This window comes from Diabrotica virgifera, chromosome 3, assembly GCF_917563875.1.
Source record: "Diabrotica virgifera virgifera chromosome 3, PGI_DIABVI_V3a".
Taxonomy (NCBI): Eukaryota; Metazoa; Arthropoda; class Insecta; order Coleoptera; family Chrysomelidae; genus Diabrotica; species Diabrotica virgifera.
Window position 1 is genome coordinate 212,375,293 of NC_065445.1, and position 17,393 is coordinate 212,392,685.

A 17,393-nucleotide genomic window follows, 5' to 3' on the forward strand; every position below is an offset into this window, starting at 1 on the left:
AATAAAAAATTAGGTCCAAGAAACGAAGCAAAACGCATTACATGTTCGACAATAATGTTGTCTAAGTAATAATGGGCATTCATAGACCTCGTACGTATAGGGACCAACTCCGTACGAGCTTCAAAACAAATTCCCACCCAAAACATTTTAGAGCCACCACCAGAAGGTACTTTAGGAGACATATTGCAGCTGGCAAACTTTTCTTCTCGACTTCGCCAGACACGCTCACGACCATCTGGAGCTTTTAGGCTTATTCTAGTCTCATCGGAGAAAAGACCTCGTTTCCAATCATCGATGGTAGAATTTTGATGCAATCTTACAAAATTCAATCTCTGAACCCTGTGTTCTCTGGTAAGCAAGGGTTTTTGGGCCGGTTTCCTGTTGCTCAATTTTGCTTCATGTAAACATCTTTTAACTGTTCGAGACGATATCGGTACATTTCGAACATCTGCTAGTTCATTTTTTAGCAAATTGCTGGTGACTCCCATCTCTGAGAGAGCACGTTGTCTCAAAAAACGATCATCAATTTGATTAGTGCAACGTTTTCGCCCTTGCCCTGGTCTTCGATGGTACGACCCTGTTTCATTATTTCATTATATCGCCTCACCTTGCCACTGATGCTGGAATGATGTCTTCCTAACAAACCTGCAACGTAACGTATCGCATTGAATATCCTTCATCTAGGAGAGTCGATGCTCGCACTGCCTCCCCCATTGACAAATTATGCAAATGAACTTCCAAACATGCATGTGATGAAAAATATCACAATAAAAAGCTTGTTTCTAACAAGCACTTTGCTTTAATCGGCACTTTTTATGAAAAGTTTAACTCACTTTTAATCTAAAACGAAGTTTAATACAAATTATTGTTAAAACAAGACTATTATTAGCTTACATAACAACTGTCACTTTTAAAGAAGGTCCATAGGCAACTTGTCGTACAGTAAATTATCAATAAATAAAGATTACTGAGAGAAATATGAGTGGTGCGTTAATTTTGTCCAGGAGTTTATTTAAGTATTTACTTAATAGTACTTGAATAAAGTCATTTCTTTAATGCTTTATTTAATAATTATTAAGTAAATACTTAAATACGAGGAAGTAAAAGCAAATACTTCTTTTTATTCAATAGACCCATTATGAGATGATTCACTTGGCAAATACGTCTAGTTAGAAATTTTTACGTTTTTAAATTTAAACAGACAACGTAAAAATAATATAACAATAACAGATTTTTACATAATATCAGATGACAAGATGGGGTCCTCAAGCGATTGGGGCCCCCCGCAAGCTTCATGCTGCGGGGCCCTCTGTTACGCCCCTAGAAGAAATCACGATCCTCAGTAATGGGGAAACGACAAGAGAGAGAGATTTGACACTAGATATCCTACGAAATACAGATATTGACGATAAGGGAAAACCTATACTGGGATCAAGCAGGAAGATCAAAAATGGGTAATCCACTTACTGAAAGTATGGAGATTAAAAGAGATGTCCGATAGGGGTGTATCTTATCCCCGCCCTTCTTTAATATTTACTCAGAAAAGATATTTAAAAAATGTATGGAAAATGCAACAGAGGACATAAAAATAAACGGTGAATTAACGTACAAGATAAGATATGCCGATGCAGTAGCATAGATAAACTACAACTGGCAATAGAAAGGGTATATTTAAATAGCAGGGATGGGCAAACTTTTTTTGATAAGGGCCACAAAATGTTTTTGGTCTGTTACCGAGGGCCGCAATATTTGTTACCTTAACATGTTCGAATCTTTAACTTTTTACTAATTTTGTGTAAGAGGGGGTACGGTTTGAAATCAAAATTTCAAGCACATTCTTGTGAATTTTGTTTGAGATTATGGTAGACTTATTCTATTTTTAAATTAAATAAACATACATAATATATTCAGTACAATTCAAAGAATATTCATAAAAAATTTCAAGACCAAATATTGAAAACTAGCCAAAGGTGACAAATTTTTACAGACACCCCAAAAATTGATTTTGCAGTAGACATCAGAACTCGTCATTAGATCATATGAAACAAAACAATTCAAAAATATTTTATTATCTTATGAGTTTCTCGAGAAAACGCTGTCGAGTTTTTTAGTTTTAACGATTTTTGAGTTTTTGATATCACTCAGAAGTCAAAATACCGAAATTTTTTGTAAACAGGAAAGAAAATCAACATATTTATTATCCTTAAACAAAATATAAGCATAAAACAAAAAATATCTCGACAGCGTTACCTCGTGAAATGTCTAAAGAATATCTATGAAAAATTTCAGGTGGATCTGTAAAGTAGATTTTAAGTTACAATGTCCACCGCCTTTGAAAAAAGCAATTTTGATAAAAACGCGTTTGTTTTAAGTTTTGACAAATTTTATTTTCAATTTTTTTTGTCTGTCAAAGCGTAAAGTGATGCACACCGGAATATGTTTTTGAATCGCGGAGTAATTTACAAAAGAAAAGTGAACAGCTGTTGAACGTTTCTCACTAGGCTCAAGCTGCTGCAAAGCAAGTCGAAGATAGTGATATTAGACAAACTGTATTTCCGGAAATTTTACTCCTGTCAAACTGAAAAAAAGTCAAAATTTTCGAACCATTCCCTCCACCTAAATAACATTCGCACTTAAGCAGGCTATTTTCCTCAAAATATGATATGTTTATTTATTTTTTTTCTACTTCTTTTCTTTATATTCCTATTTCTTTTTTTAATAATACTGTTCTGAAGTTATTTCCTTGTGGAGTCTTTTGCAATTTACTATTTTATTTGGGAATAAACCACAATTTAAGTTTGATATTCAATTTATTTGACGTTTCGATTTCCACTTGGGAAATCGTTATCAAAATATAAAACATTAATAAATTAAGCATTTATTTAATGCGCCGTGTGGCGTGAATTCCGTGTGGTGGGATAAAAATATATCCAGAACTACAAAATTAAGAATAGGGAAGACATTTGTGGAATCGGTACTCATGTATGGAAGCGAAGTCTGGACATTAACAGCAGAGTCCAGAAGAAGGATCAATGCTGTGGAAATGGACTACATACGTAGAAGCGCTGGAATCTCCCGATTGGACAGAATACGTAACGAAGAAATAAGAAGAAGGATGCAGGCACACGATACAGCGGTAGACAGGCTCGAGAGAAGAAGCCTAAAATGGTTCGGTCACTTACTTAGAATGGACGACCAACGATGGCCAAAGAAACTCCTGAAATGGAAACCCCCAGGTAGGAAGAAAAGGGGAAGACCAAGACTATCCTGGAATGACACGATAAGGAAGGCCATGGAACACCGAGATTTGGAAGAGGAAGATGCCCAGGATAGAAATAGATGGCGGTTAGGTGTGGGGATGCGGCGTCAGCCGATATGACACCCCGGATATATATATATTTATTTAATTAGTTCAATTTAATGTTTTATAATTGTGGAAATCGAAACTTCAAATAAATTTAATTTCAAACGTAAATTGTGGCTTATTCCCATATAATAGTTATTTATGATATAAGTGTTAAAAGTACACGTTTAAGGCACGCATGTGAAAGTTTGCAGAATGAGCGATATCGAGTTCTGCAATTCACATGAGTGCCTTAAAAATGTACTTTTTAACACGCATATCATACAATATTTTTTCTACAAACGTAATTACAGGACAATATCTATAAAAACTTTTACTTGAACGTGACTGACATTCCACTTTTATATTTTTTTGACATTACATCAAAATTGTCTATACGGTCAATACGAACTGCAGTCCTTTAATAGTATATTAAGTATGGAGAACGGTAAGGGTTTTATACTGATCGAAGACAATTGCTTGGAGGAGGAGCGGAGCGACGACTCCAATTATTGTCTGAGATCGGTTACCCTTAACGTTCGACATGCTTATAACCTTTTTTGCACGATTGATACCATTATAAATTATAAAATTAAACATTTTCGTCATATTGACTAGTTTCATTCATTTTATCAAGATAGATACTTTGGTTGTTAGGTAGTAACTAGGGTGCATAACAACAATGGAGAATTGAGTTTTTATTTAGTTGTCAATAATTTTAAGTACAATTTTGATTATTATAAATTAAAATATGAGCGAAAGTGAATTTGAAGAAATTGAACGGGCTTGGGAAGAAGGGAGTTCCGCAATTATTCCCGAAAAATCCAAAATCCGTTATCAAAATACCTACCAAAGTTTTAAACAATGGTGCGAAGGCAAGAATTTAAGAATCGAAGAAAAGACTCTATTGGCATATTTCGTTCAAAGACATATGCAGTTGAAAGCTCCTGGAAGCCTCTGGGCAGAATATTCAATGATTAAATCCACCGTTTTTCTTTATGATGGCATTGATATTTCCAAGTTTTCAACTTTGATCGCGTATTTGAAGAGAAAAAATGTTGGATACTACTAATGTATGCGATTCTGCAGGAGTTTCTGTTAGAAGTGAAACCACAGCCCAAACAAGTGGGATTTCATTAAATAATTTAACAAATTGTACCATAAGTTTCAATATTAATAAATAATTCGTTAGTTTTCTTTATTCTTTCAAAAAATAAATTAAAATTAAGAGATTTTTTAACTCGACGGTAAGTGAATTACTTACCGTCGAGTTGGAGTACTTACCGTCGAGTTGGATTACTTACCGTCGAGTTGCTAGTAAATGTCACCTACTGACGTAAAATCTGTCACGGTAAACAGTCAAAAATGATCAATCGTGCAAAAAAATATTTTAAAGCACTAGTGCCTTAAAGTAGCATTTTCAGCGCTCGTATGAAGTGCTAAAAATTGCATTTTTAACACGGTTGTAGAAAAAATATATAATAAATTCTATTTTCACATTGCTTTTAGTTACTTATACAGGGTGTCCCGGAAAATAGTGCGTTCCTTTAAGGTATTGAGAGAATACACAATTTGGAACAAAAAAGTCCTATACCATTTTTTTCTAAAGTTAACCGTTTCCAAAAAAAAGTTAACATTGTTTTCCATATACCTGTATTTTAATGTTTGGAAATTTTAATAAACTGGCAACATCGTACGCACTACGGAATAATAACAGATAATAAAAACTCGTTTGTGATTGTGATTAACAGTATTTAAAATAATCCAACCTAATAGTAGGTAATACTTATGTATTTACGATTTGTTTACTAAAATTATTTTCTTTTGAAATGTACTGAAATACCTATTGCATAATTTTAAACGAATTACACATCTTTTAACTGAACTAGTATTATGTATTTAGTAAGGTTTAAATGGGTTGAATGCTGAGTATTGCTGAGGGCTTTAACTGAATTACATAGTTTTAATAGTTTACAGTGGAACATAAATACACAAGATAATGTCTCAGTAATTTGTTTACTTGTGAACTGAAATAACTAAGTTGTACTTACTTGAAAATAATTATTATACCGAATAGATGTTTCAAGTAACCTTTCACAAACACCATTCATAGGTTATAACATAATAGGTAATACACTCACTATTCGAAAACATTTTCGGCATTGACACTAAACAGGATTCTTTAAAACTATCTGTTTACTAGCTATGTATCTTCTATCTATTTACATGGGACTGTCTATGCTTAAATTTGCGTACCGCACATAGTTGTCAGATTTAAATTTACATACCAAAATACATTTTAATTTTTTGGTCAAACGGTTGCATTTAGAAAAAAATGTTATAAGAGTTTTTTGTTCTACATGGTGCCTTCTACCTATACCTTTAAGGAACGCACTATTTTTCGGGACACCCTGTATATTTCAAGAGAATTTCCGTGCTTAAATAGATGCAAACGTCATTTAAATAAAAATTAACCAAGTTATAAATTTGAAAAAATCTTAAATTCCCTTCATTGTTTTTGTTTTCTTTGAAAGAATTAAATAATAAAAAAAATATTTATGAAACACATTATTTATTATATAAAAACTTAACAACAATATTTATTAAAATACGAAAAACGAACATTAATGGCTTTTACATAAATTTTTAGTTTATTTTTTTGTCCTCGTATGATTCTTTCTATTTCGGGTGGAAATTTTGTGGTATGTATTTATTTTAATTGTCGCTTCTGATAAGTCATCACAAATTGTGGTCCTCAATGTACTTTCAGACATTTGCAAAGATTTGTAAAATGCAAAAATATTTTATTTTTTTTTATTAAGAAAAAATCGCATCCACCTAATGGTTATTAGCGAGGGAACAATACATAATAGGTTAAACAAAAATGTGGTACAATGTAAGTATACGCTCTGAGCTTCGCTGGTGTCGCTTCTGGCGGATTACCAATTCAACTTTCACCGGTAATTTTTAAATTTATTATTTAATTGTTATCGCTTAATATTTACAACGCAAAAAAGTAATTAAATTGTAATCGATTTTTTTAAGATTTTGCTAATCATTTTGACGTTCTATTGATAAAATATGAATTTCTTACTTCGGATACTTTCACAATTATCGTGTAGATGGCGCAGATTAGTTTATAATTACATATTACGGAACATTAAAAAAACTTAAATTCAGCATTTAAAACGAAAGTATATTTAAGGTAAAAATATATACCATAGCTTTGACCAACTAATATTTTTTATAATTATTGTTTTTAATTTTAATTTTAAATTAAACACTTTGACATTTATGTCAAATTTCCGGTAAACGTTTACAGACTTGCCACTACTGGCGCTCGCAACTTTGTAAATATCCCCTCTACGTACGAGCTCACAGCGTATAGTACAAAGGTAAGGTTACATGCATTATCTACAAAAACTTGTTAGATTTTATTGAATACACCAATTGTTTTTAAAAAGTCAATTAAATTTTTTGGTTCTTTATTATTGGCACCCAGAACTGACATATTTGACACGATATTAAAATCAATCCGTTCTTGTGTATATTTTGGCATTCAATGTTTGACAGTTAGTTGTGTGTTACACGATTCACAAATAGGTGGTTCAGATCTTGAGAACAAATATGAGTGAGTAAGCCTGGTAAGGCCTAGTCGTAGGCGGTTGAAACTGCTTACTCATAACAACTTTTATAAACTGTTTTGACTTTTTTTACTGTGTCTTTAATTTGCCTGCGTTTTGAATTTGAATTTTGCCATTCATCGAGCCAGTCATTTAACACATATTGTTTTATCAACACTTTCAAGTCATTAGGGGCACATTTTAATATCGTTTCTGAATCCGCACTAGTCACTGCATTACACGCACTTGAGTCTGCATCTTCATTTCCACTAATGCCCACGTGGGAAGGAATCCAAATGAAGTTGACTATTCTACCATTTTTGAGATAAGTGAAGGATTTGGATATATCTTTTGTACCGATGTTATCGCACTAAGCGAATCAGAAATTATCACTACTCTAGTTACTAGTTATGTTATTGTCGTTAGAAAACTCAAGTGCTCTGTAGAGAGCGAATAATTCGGCTGTGTATATACTGCAATTAGTGTTGCCCAAAATCGGTCTTGGTCTTGCAGTCTTGGTCTTGTTCTTGCGTTTTCGCAAGACCAAGACCAAGACCAAGACCGCCTAATTTTAGCAAGACTAAGACCAAGACTGGCCGTGCAAGATTTGAGCAAGAACAAGACTGACCCTGCGAGACTCCTGCGTCTTGCAGTTAGGACCGAATGTCGTTTTAGGGAGTATAGTAGTTCGGGTATATGCTTAGATGCATAGAGGCTCTATGAGACGCAAAAAAATATGTAACAAAAAATATAATAATACAGGGTGTTTCAAAAAGGTATGTCATAAATTAAATCACGCATTCTGGGGACAAAAATAAACTGATTGAATCCAACTTACCTTAGTACAAAAGGGTACACAAAAAAAGTTACAGCCCTTTGAAGTTACAAAATGAAAATCGATTTGTTTCAATATATCGAAAACTATTGGAAATTTTTATATTGAAAATGGACATGTATGATTCTTATGGCAGGAACATCTTAAAACAAAATTATAGTGAAATTTGTCCACCCCATAAAAATTTTATGGGAGTTTTGTTCCCTCAAACCCCCCCAAACTTTTGTGTAAGTTCCAATTAATTCATTATTGTGGTACCATTAGTTAAACACAACGTTTTTAAAACTTTTTTGCCTCGATAAGCCAATTTTTATCGAGATGCGACTTCTTTTTTAATATGTTTACATAAAAATTATATGGGGGTTTTGTTCCTTTAAACCCCCAAATGTCCGTGTACGTTCCAATTAAACTATTATTGTGGTACCATTAGGTAATCACAGTGTTTTTAAAACTTTTTTGCCTCTTAGTCTTTTTTTGATAAGTCACCTTTTATCGAGATGTGGCTTCTTAAAGAATGCCACATATCCATTTTCAATGAAAAATCTCAAGAGATTTCGATATATGAAAAAATATTCGATTGTCATTTTGTAACTTCAAAGGGCTGTAACTTTTTTTTGTACACTTTTGTACTAAGGTAAGTTGGATTCAATCAATTTATTTTTGTCCCCGGAATGCGTGATTTAATTTATGACATACTTTTTTGAAACACCCTGTATAATAAATCTTGTGGGCCCAAATTATAAAGACTAAACATCGTTTGTGCTGAGTGTGCGACATCGGTTAAACAAACCAAAATTTGTTGAAAAAGCGCGGCTAACTATCAAATAGCAGTCTATTTCTATTACAATGAACATAATGAACAATAAGTTTCTTTGACATTGTTTATGACACTGACACATTGTCGCGTTGTTAATCAGGAAACAGATTATGTTACCTTTTCGATATGTTTATCTTTGATAAAGGAATTTAAACCCATCATTCGACACACACAACAATAACCTACTTAGGGTATTGGATAGTAACGAGTATAAAAGAATCTTTGTATTAATTCTTGGTTCTTGGTCAAAAAAATTAATATAAAGGTAAAGTAAAGTCAAAGAAATTGCGTACTGTTCTGTAATTTAATTTGAATTGTATTTTACTTTTTAGTTAAATAAATGGCAAATTGTATAACTCTATTATTCCATTTCATATAAGATGAGGGTCGATCAATCCTTTTATAGACAGATAATGTTCTTTGAAATACAGTCAACTTTATGTCATTGTCATTAATTTGGTTTTTTGTATTTTAACCATGTTTTAGCATATGTAAGCTTATTAAATGCAAACGTTTATTAAGAAACAGACTGTCTCCCGTGGGCCATGGTATATAGTTTTTACATAGTTAGAGTATAGGCACGGATCGCTTAGGCTTATATTGTAGTTCATACCTTACCCAATGTCAGTTTAGATATTTATTAATTTTGTTGGTCATTACCATGGCTATGATAATTCAAGATTAAAATGTACCTACTCTGTTACAGTTTACTTATTTTAAAGGTGCCGGTGGGGGATGGCGTCTATGCGCAGTATTATAGTCGGTGTAAAGAGAGAACGTATTCGAAATAATGAAATAACAAATAATATAGAATTTGTTATTTCATGATTTTGAATACTTTTTCTCTCATAGACCGACTATAATACTGCGAATAGAAGGCGTCTTCCACCGGCACATTTAGAATCTGTGCACTGTACCTACGTTGTTCTAAGATCTAAAGTAACGCTTAAAGAATAGCAATAGGCTAATTAATGTGTAACTGCGAGACTTGCAAGACTCTTGCTGCAAGACCAAGACCAAGACCGAGAGCGCAATACCAAGACCAAGACCAAGACCAGGTGTATTGGCGCAAGACCAAGACCAAGACTGTCTAAGTCTCGTTTTGGTCTTGCATTTGGGCAACACTAACTGCAATGCGGGAAAGTCGAAATAAGTGGTACTAAAATTGCAACTCCCTCACTTGCGAGAGCTGTGTTAGTTCTTTCTTTACGAAAGCATGTAAAATGTTTTGGCGAATATGGGTTAGAATATAGTGAATCAGAACTATGGTCTGAGCCTTAACTTCAAATAGACAAAATGAATGCTGATAAGCACAAAGCAACAACCTGCTCAATAGTTAGGTATATACAACATACTAATTGACCATGTAGAATAATATGTATACTGTATACCTTGGCACCGACGAAAATACAAAATGGAAACAGGCTGCCGAAAGAAAGGCGAGAATAGAACGAGCTAGAGCAACATTTAACAATATGCAAAAGCTCCTTAATAAGCGAAGATTTGAAATAAAACGAGGAGACGCTCATTAAAAAACTAGAAGCATTCGAAATGTGGGTGTACCGATACCGATGCATCCTTATTATATCTTAGACCAAACATGTCACCAACACAGAGGTAATCCACAATCCACAAAATTAAAAAAGCCAAAGGAATCGTGAGCATAATTAAATAAAGAAAACTTTGAATATCAGGGTCACATACTGGGACACTATAAGTACGATCTACTTTAATTGATTATCCAGGGAAAATATACAGAAATCGCAAGCTAGACAGGAGAAGACACCCGTGACTCCAAAATCTGCGGAAATGATTCGGGCTCACATCAGTCGAACTATTCAGAAGTTCCATAATAGGGGAGTGAATATAGATTTTCACTTCGGAAAAAATCAATCAAGATAGAACTTTTTGTAATTTCATTAAAAAATGTTTAATAAACAACATATCAAAAAGTTCTACTCGAGGAGTGGGTGCTTCATTTTTTATTAAACAAATTAACTACGAAATTAGATGTTTTTTTTAAATAACTCCGAAAATATAAATTTTACAAAAAAACTGACTTGACTATTGAAAAATTCAGAAAATTTTACAAAAAAAAACCTTAGGTAAAGAATTTTCTAAAATTAAATCTGTATCTTCTATAAATTTTTATTTATAACGCTAAAGTCATCCTTCTCACAAACATTGGCGCACTGTAAACTAGCGTACGGCGAAGTGCACGATTGAGTTATTTTAATGTAATTTTTTTAAATAATGGATCAAATGAAATTTTACAAATTTAACCTAAAAGGAGAATAGTTATGCTATTTTATGGTTGTAATAAAAAGAAATAAAATGTATGGGCATAAGTTCGGTGAGGGCGGAAATTGAGCCTTACATGAATTTTGTTTAAAAATTATTTAAAAATGTGTAACTAATACAATTTTTCTTATAAAACCTTCAATTTTGCACAACTTACCTTTCAAGCATCGTACTAAATGATGTTTCATTCAAAAAAATCTCAAAAATTTAATTCAAATGATATGACGTCTTAAAAAATGTAAGTTTTGAAATCCTCGTAGTTTTATAGAATTACCATCACTTTAAGACGGTAGTACTCAAGTTTGAACAGACCTATTACAGTTTTATAAGTGCTTCTTTAAAGCTTAGGATGTAGTCTTTACAATGCACTAAATTATTTTACTTTAGAAATGAAATAGACTATTTTTTTTGAGAAAATTAAGAAAGATAACAAAAATGTAATAAAAAAACCGAAAATTACCAGCTAAAAAAATGTTTATATAAAGTGATCAAAACTTTTTTCTGTAACACTTACTAAAATACATTTAATAATAAACTTCAACAATAATAAATGTTCAGCAAAATTTTTTTTTAGCTCTTATACAGTATGTCTGCGTAACTTGGAAGCTTGGAACCTATTGATAACTTTTTTATTATCAGTTTTACGAAAAAAGTTATTCTTTATAAAATACTCTCCATCATATATAATCTAAGATGCAATCATCAAATATCAAATTTAATGAATTTTATACGAGGTATGTCAAAAAATATGAATTTCACTCAAGAGTAAAGTATCGTTAAATTTCACAATATCGAAAATTGTTATTAAGAAATGTTGTTTGGAATTAAAAAAATTGTTTTAGTGTTCAATTACATTCTTCTAATTAAAATATTGTGAATAATAAAGGCACTTAACTTTTAGAAAATTTCATATTTTTTACATACCTCGTATAAAATTAAAAAAGTTTAATATCTGATGGTTGTATTTTAGATTTTAGACCAGGGAGAGCATTTTATGAAGAATAACTTTTTTTCGTAAAAGTGATAATAAAATAGTTATCATAATTATTGTAATAAAATGATGATGAGTATCCGTAATTTGAGAAAAAATTGAAAAAAATTTTTCGATTAGAATAATGTAATTGTATTTTTAAACATAGTTTTTAATTTCAAACAACTTTTCATAATAGCATTTTTTGATATTCTGTAATATATATGTACTTTACTCTTTAACGAAATTCATATTTTTGACATAACTCGTATAAAATTGATAAAATTTGATATCTGCTGGTTCAGTTTTAGATTTTTGACTATCCAGAGCATTTTATAAAGAATAAATTTTTTTTCGTAAAATTGATAATAAAAAAGACATACTGTATAAGAGCTTCTGTATAAGAATTTTCAAATTGCAATGCCATATTCGGATTCAGTATAATCAAAAACAAAATAGAAACATATTTTATCAAAGAAAAATGATGAATTTAACGATATTTTTAAAATTATTAATACAAAACAATTGTTATTGTTTAAACAATTAATAAACAATTAACGGCCAAATCCTCGAGTAGAACTTTTTACTTTAACATGTATATAAACTAACAAAAAGAGTTTTAGAAAAATATAAGCTTGTTTGAATTTTTCCGAAACGATGCATGTTTTCGTTCTAATTGCACTCCCCTATAAGACTGAGAAGATTGTTAATACTAACGATCGCAGCAGACAGGGAAATGAATAAGAAGAAGAACTTCTTAACAAAACATATAATAATCGGTATTCATTATTAATAATTATTGTAAACTGGTTAATTATTTATCTGAGAAAAAGGCAGATTGTAATGCTGAAAGAAATATGTAAGAGATAATGTTAACTAAGCTACTTCGAAAACTATGATACGGAATATTTTATGTATGAGAATAATATAACACAATGAATTGTAATAAATATGGCATTTACTTACTTGTTTTTGCAGTTTAGAATTCTAGTCGGAAAATTCCTGAAATAACACTTTCTGAGCGAATACATGGAAGACAGAAGACAGCTATACATATAGTTGAGTCCCTGAATCTTTACCCATGCATCATCATTTAAAGCATACGAAATAAGTCGTTGATAAGTCGGAAATTGAAATTTACTAAACGCAACAGCAAGTGACAGATAAGCCTGGGTTTCCTAGAAAGCGGCACCGACAAACTGCGCCGTAACACTGCGATGAATTACGTCAGATTACGGTGAAAAATTCAAGGTTCTTCACTGCGGCAATGGAATGTGCAAACTCAGCAAGCGGTGGCTTCCAACGCATCCTTGGAAACCACCGCTATTATTTTGCGTGGTACAGTTTTTTATGACGTCATTCATCGCAGTGTTACGCTCGCAGTTTGTCGGTGCCGCTTTCGAGGAAACCGAGGCTTAAGCGACTTGCTGTTGCGTTTAGTAGATTTTACTTATCTTCTAGATCATAATCATTCTTTTAAGAACCAATCTTAAATTCCCCATATTCAAAATAAATGCCTTAAGCTACCTTTATTAGAATCTATCGAAACTGATAAATTAAAAAATACAGATATAATTCTGATTGACCAACTTGAGAAGAACACTTCTCAAGAATGGGACTGCCGAAACAGCTGTAGTACCTAATAATAAATTATAATAAATTTTGTGGAACTGTAGAAAACAAAAGTTTTTTGTGTTTTGTTTAGTTATACATTTTAAACCTTCCCCGTATATTTTCTACCCTGCTCCCTTCACAATAATTAACTCAAAAGCTTCTCTTTTTCCACATTTTCTTAAAAAAGTATAACATGACACACTAAATTACTGTCAGCTATCATTTTACACTCTAACACATCTTTTGACTTTTGGTATTCTAATTGGGATTCGGTAGAACGAATTAAAAAAATTCAACAAATTATAATAAATCAGTATGTGACGACTTAATGGCATCTGACTCGTTTGAGGGATGCTATCGACGATATAAATTTGGAAAAGACCATAAAATTTTTTGGAGTGAAGATTTATAGAATGTGGAATAAATTTTGTGCATATTTGAGGAAACAGAAACCGGAACTAACGTTATTTAAAAAAAAATATTTTATAATACATTCAGGGGGATAGTAAATAAACCATATAATTTCTTCTTCTTGTAGTGCCTATCCGTTTCGAATGTTGGCGACCATCATGGCAATCTGTGCTTTGTACACTGCTGCTCTAAAAAGATTTGTGGTTGTGGTGTTGAACCACGTACCTACGTAGATTTTTCAGCCAGGAAATCCTTCGCCTTCCTAGTCCTCGCTTTTCGTCTACTTTTCCTTGCAAGATTAGTTGCAGCAGTCCATATCTTTCACTGTTCCTCATGATGTGGCCAAGGTATTCGATTTTGGATGTTTTTATTGTGATTAACAGCTTTTTTCTTTTTGCATTCTCAACGAAACACCCTGATTAGTAATGTGGTCGGTATAAGATATCTTCAGGATTCAACTATAAGGCCACATTTCAAAAGCCTTAATTTTCTTGCACGTGGCGTCTGTGAGAGTCCACGACTCAACTCTGTACAACAGTATAGGAAAGATATAACATCGTAGTAATCTGATTTTTATGGGTATCAACAAATCATGACAATTGAATAACTTAGTCATTTTTTGAAATGTAGATCTTGCTTTCTCTATCCTACATTTGATTTCTCTGGAATGGTTCAATTTTCATTGACGTTGGTACCAAGGTAGATGTATGCTTTTTTACTATTTCTATTTCTTTAGCGTTATAGAACGTTATATACCATTTAATTATTATAAATTGAATAGAAACGACTTTTAGAAATACTCGCTATTTACCGTAGTAGGAATCATTGTCATCAAAGTCATCAAATGCAAGACAAGCGTTCTTGATTAGGACCATTCTTGGTTACTAATGCATTTAAAATCAATTTTATATCTTTCGTTTATTAAATTCAATATACTTTCTCAATTCACAGTGCTGCATCATATTCTGTTATTGTTAGTTATACTAGATCCGAGAAAGTATAAGCTGTCTACTATCTGATATTTCTGTTGCCGGTGATTACTCAAATAAATAGTTTGAAACCTGTCTATTAGATATTTTAATTTTCGTCTTGTCTTTATTAATTTTAAGACCAACTTGATTGACCAAAGGAAGACCAAAATGCTTTCCAACGTGTCGTGTTGTCAGCAAATCTTAAATTTGAGATTTTTCTACCAGCCACCTCTATTTCACCAATCTGTCTTTCTAAATCAATCCACATGATATGTTCACATAAATAAATATTAAATGTTAGGTGACAAAACGCACCTTTGTCTAACTCCTCTCTCTTTTCTGAATTCTCTTGGTAACTTTTGATCTAGTTGTACTGTTGCTATATTATGTAGACTGGACAGATTTTGAATGTGTCACTGGGTGTATCGGTGCACCCATCTCCATTAAAACGGACCAAGGATTTATCCAGCTTACATAATCAAATATCTTTTGGTAGTCAACAAAGCATATTATCGTGCTTAAAATTTGCTTCGTTAGTACTTTTTGTGTATACTTTGGAGGCAGTTAAAATCCTAATGAACAAGTGCCTCTTTGTTGGTGCTATTCCAACCTCTTGGTAAAATGCGCAGGTACTTTTACTACAGAAGAAAGGAGACAAATACAAACTCGGAAATTACAGACCAATAAGCCTGTTAGCACATCCATACAAACTGCTTACCAAGATAATTACTAACAGACTATCAAATAAATTCGATAGTTACCAACCTGTTGAACAAGTGAGATTCCGCATTACCATAGAACACCTACAGACAATAAGGACACTTATCGAAAAGTGTAACGAATACATTGAACCTCTTCATCTGACATTTGTGGATTACAATAAGGCATTCGATTCCATATAGCTCTGGGCCGTATTAGACGGAATGAATAATGCAAAGATTAATTCCAGATATAGAATACTCCTAAAATACATATACGACAATGCAACTATGCAAATAAATGTAACAGAAAGTCTAACAACAAGCAAAATAATAACGGAAAGAGGTGTTAGACAGGAAGACACCATATATCCAAAATTATTTACTCTTGCATTAGAAGATGTGTTTAAGAAGTTAAATTGGGAACAACGTGGAATTAAAATCGATGGCAGATTTTTAAGTCATCTAAAATTTTCCGATGACATAGTACTCATAAGCAGCAATACAGAGGAACTGATCTGCTTACTTAAAGAGCTTAAACCAGAATCTGAGAAAATCGGTTTAAAAATGAATTTAAATAAAACAAAAGTGATGACAAATCAAAATATCACAATCGACTTCGAAAGTGTGAAAGAGTATATCGTCGCCTTAGTACCTACTATAACTTGATATCTCCAAAATTGACGTTTTTAAATTAACTAGTTCACAAGATGTATTTTATTTGCCTCCATATTGTGTAAAAACTTGATATCTCGATCCAAACGTGTTAAGTATTTATTTATGATTGACGAAAGTTGATAAAACTCAAATGTCATTAATATTCAGTGCTAAAACTTGACAAGATAAGTTATCAAGTTATTGTTTAATCGAAATAATCGTGAATACGGAATAGACTGAATGCTATAACTAGCTAACTCTAGTTATCTAGTTGTAGCACGTGTTTTTCTGAAACCATTGAGCTTACCACGTAATTGCTATCTGTTTATTCGGTTCATGTTAATGCAAAAATTCGAGAATTGTTAGCAGATCTGGCAACCCCCCTGGCAGAGGGCTAATTTTCACCAAAATAATGCTTAAAATATTAGTTTTGTTAAAAAGTTCACTTAGATGCAACTTGGCACGACATTACCAAATGTTAACATTATGGTAGAGCTAAAAGTTGATAACTTTAATTTTTCATGTTATTTTCCATATTAGAAAACTAATTTGCACCATATTCCTAAATAGACCAATAAGTAGCCAAAAAGGTAAGGAATAGTATTTTAGAGCTGCAGAGTGAATTCCGTATTTACCAACATCATGGTAGCAGCACAAATATCTTTAAAAATTTTAAACCCGTTTATCTCAGAACTACTAATTTCGAGTTATCAAGTTATAGTATTAAGGCGACGATATTATATACCTAGGTCACACGATCAAACTAGGCAAACAGAATCAAACGGAAGAGATAAATAGAAGAATCCGAATGACTTGGGCAGCAGTAGGAAGACTCAGTGATGTGTTGAAAAACAAAAAGATACCAATAAATCTAAAGAAAGGGGTATTCAACAGTTGTATTCTACAGTTATGATTTATGGAATGGAGACCGTGACACAGAGTTGTCAGCCAATAGATTAAGAACAACACAGAGGGCCATAGAACGAGCTATGTTAGGAGAATCTCCGAGGGAACATATACGAAACGAGGACGTGCGAAGCAGGACGAAGGTGGAAGATGTAATTGGAAAAATTGAGCAAATGAAATGTGTAACGTTTCAATCAGCCGATTGAACGCTACACGAAGCTCCGCTTGGTAATTGTCCCTCGGACTA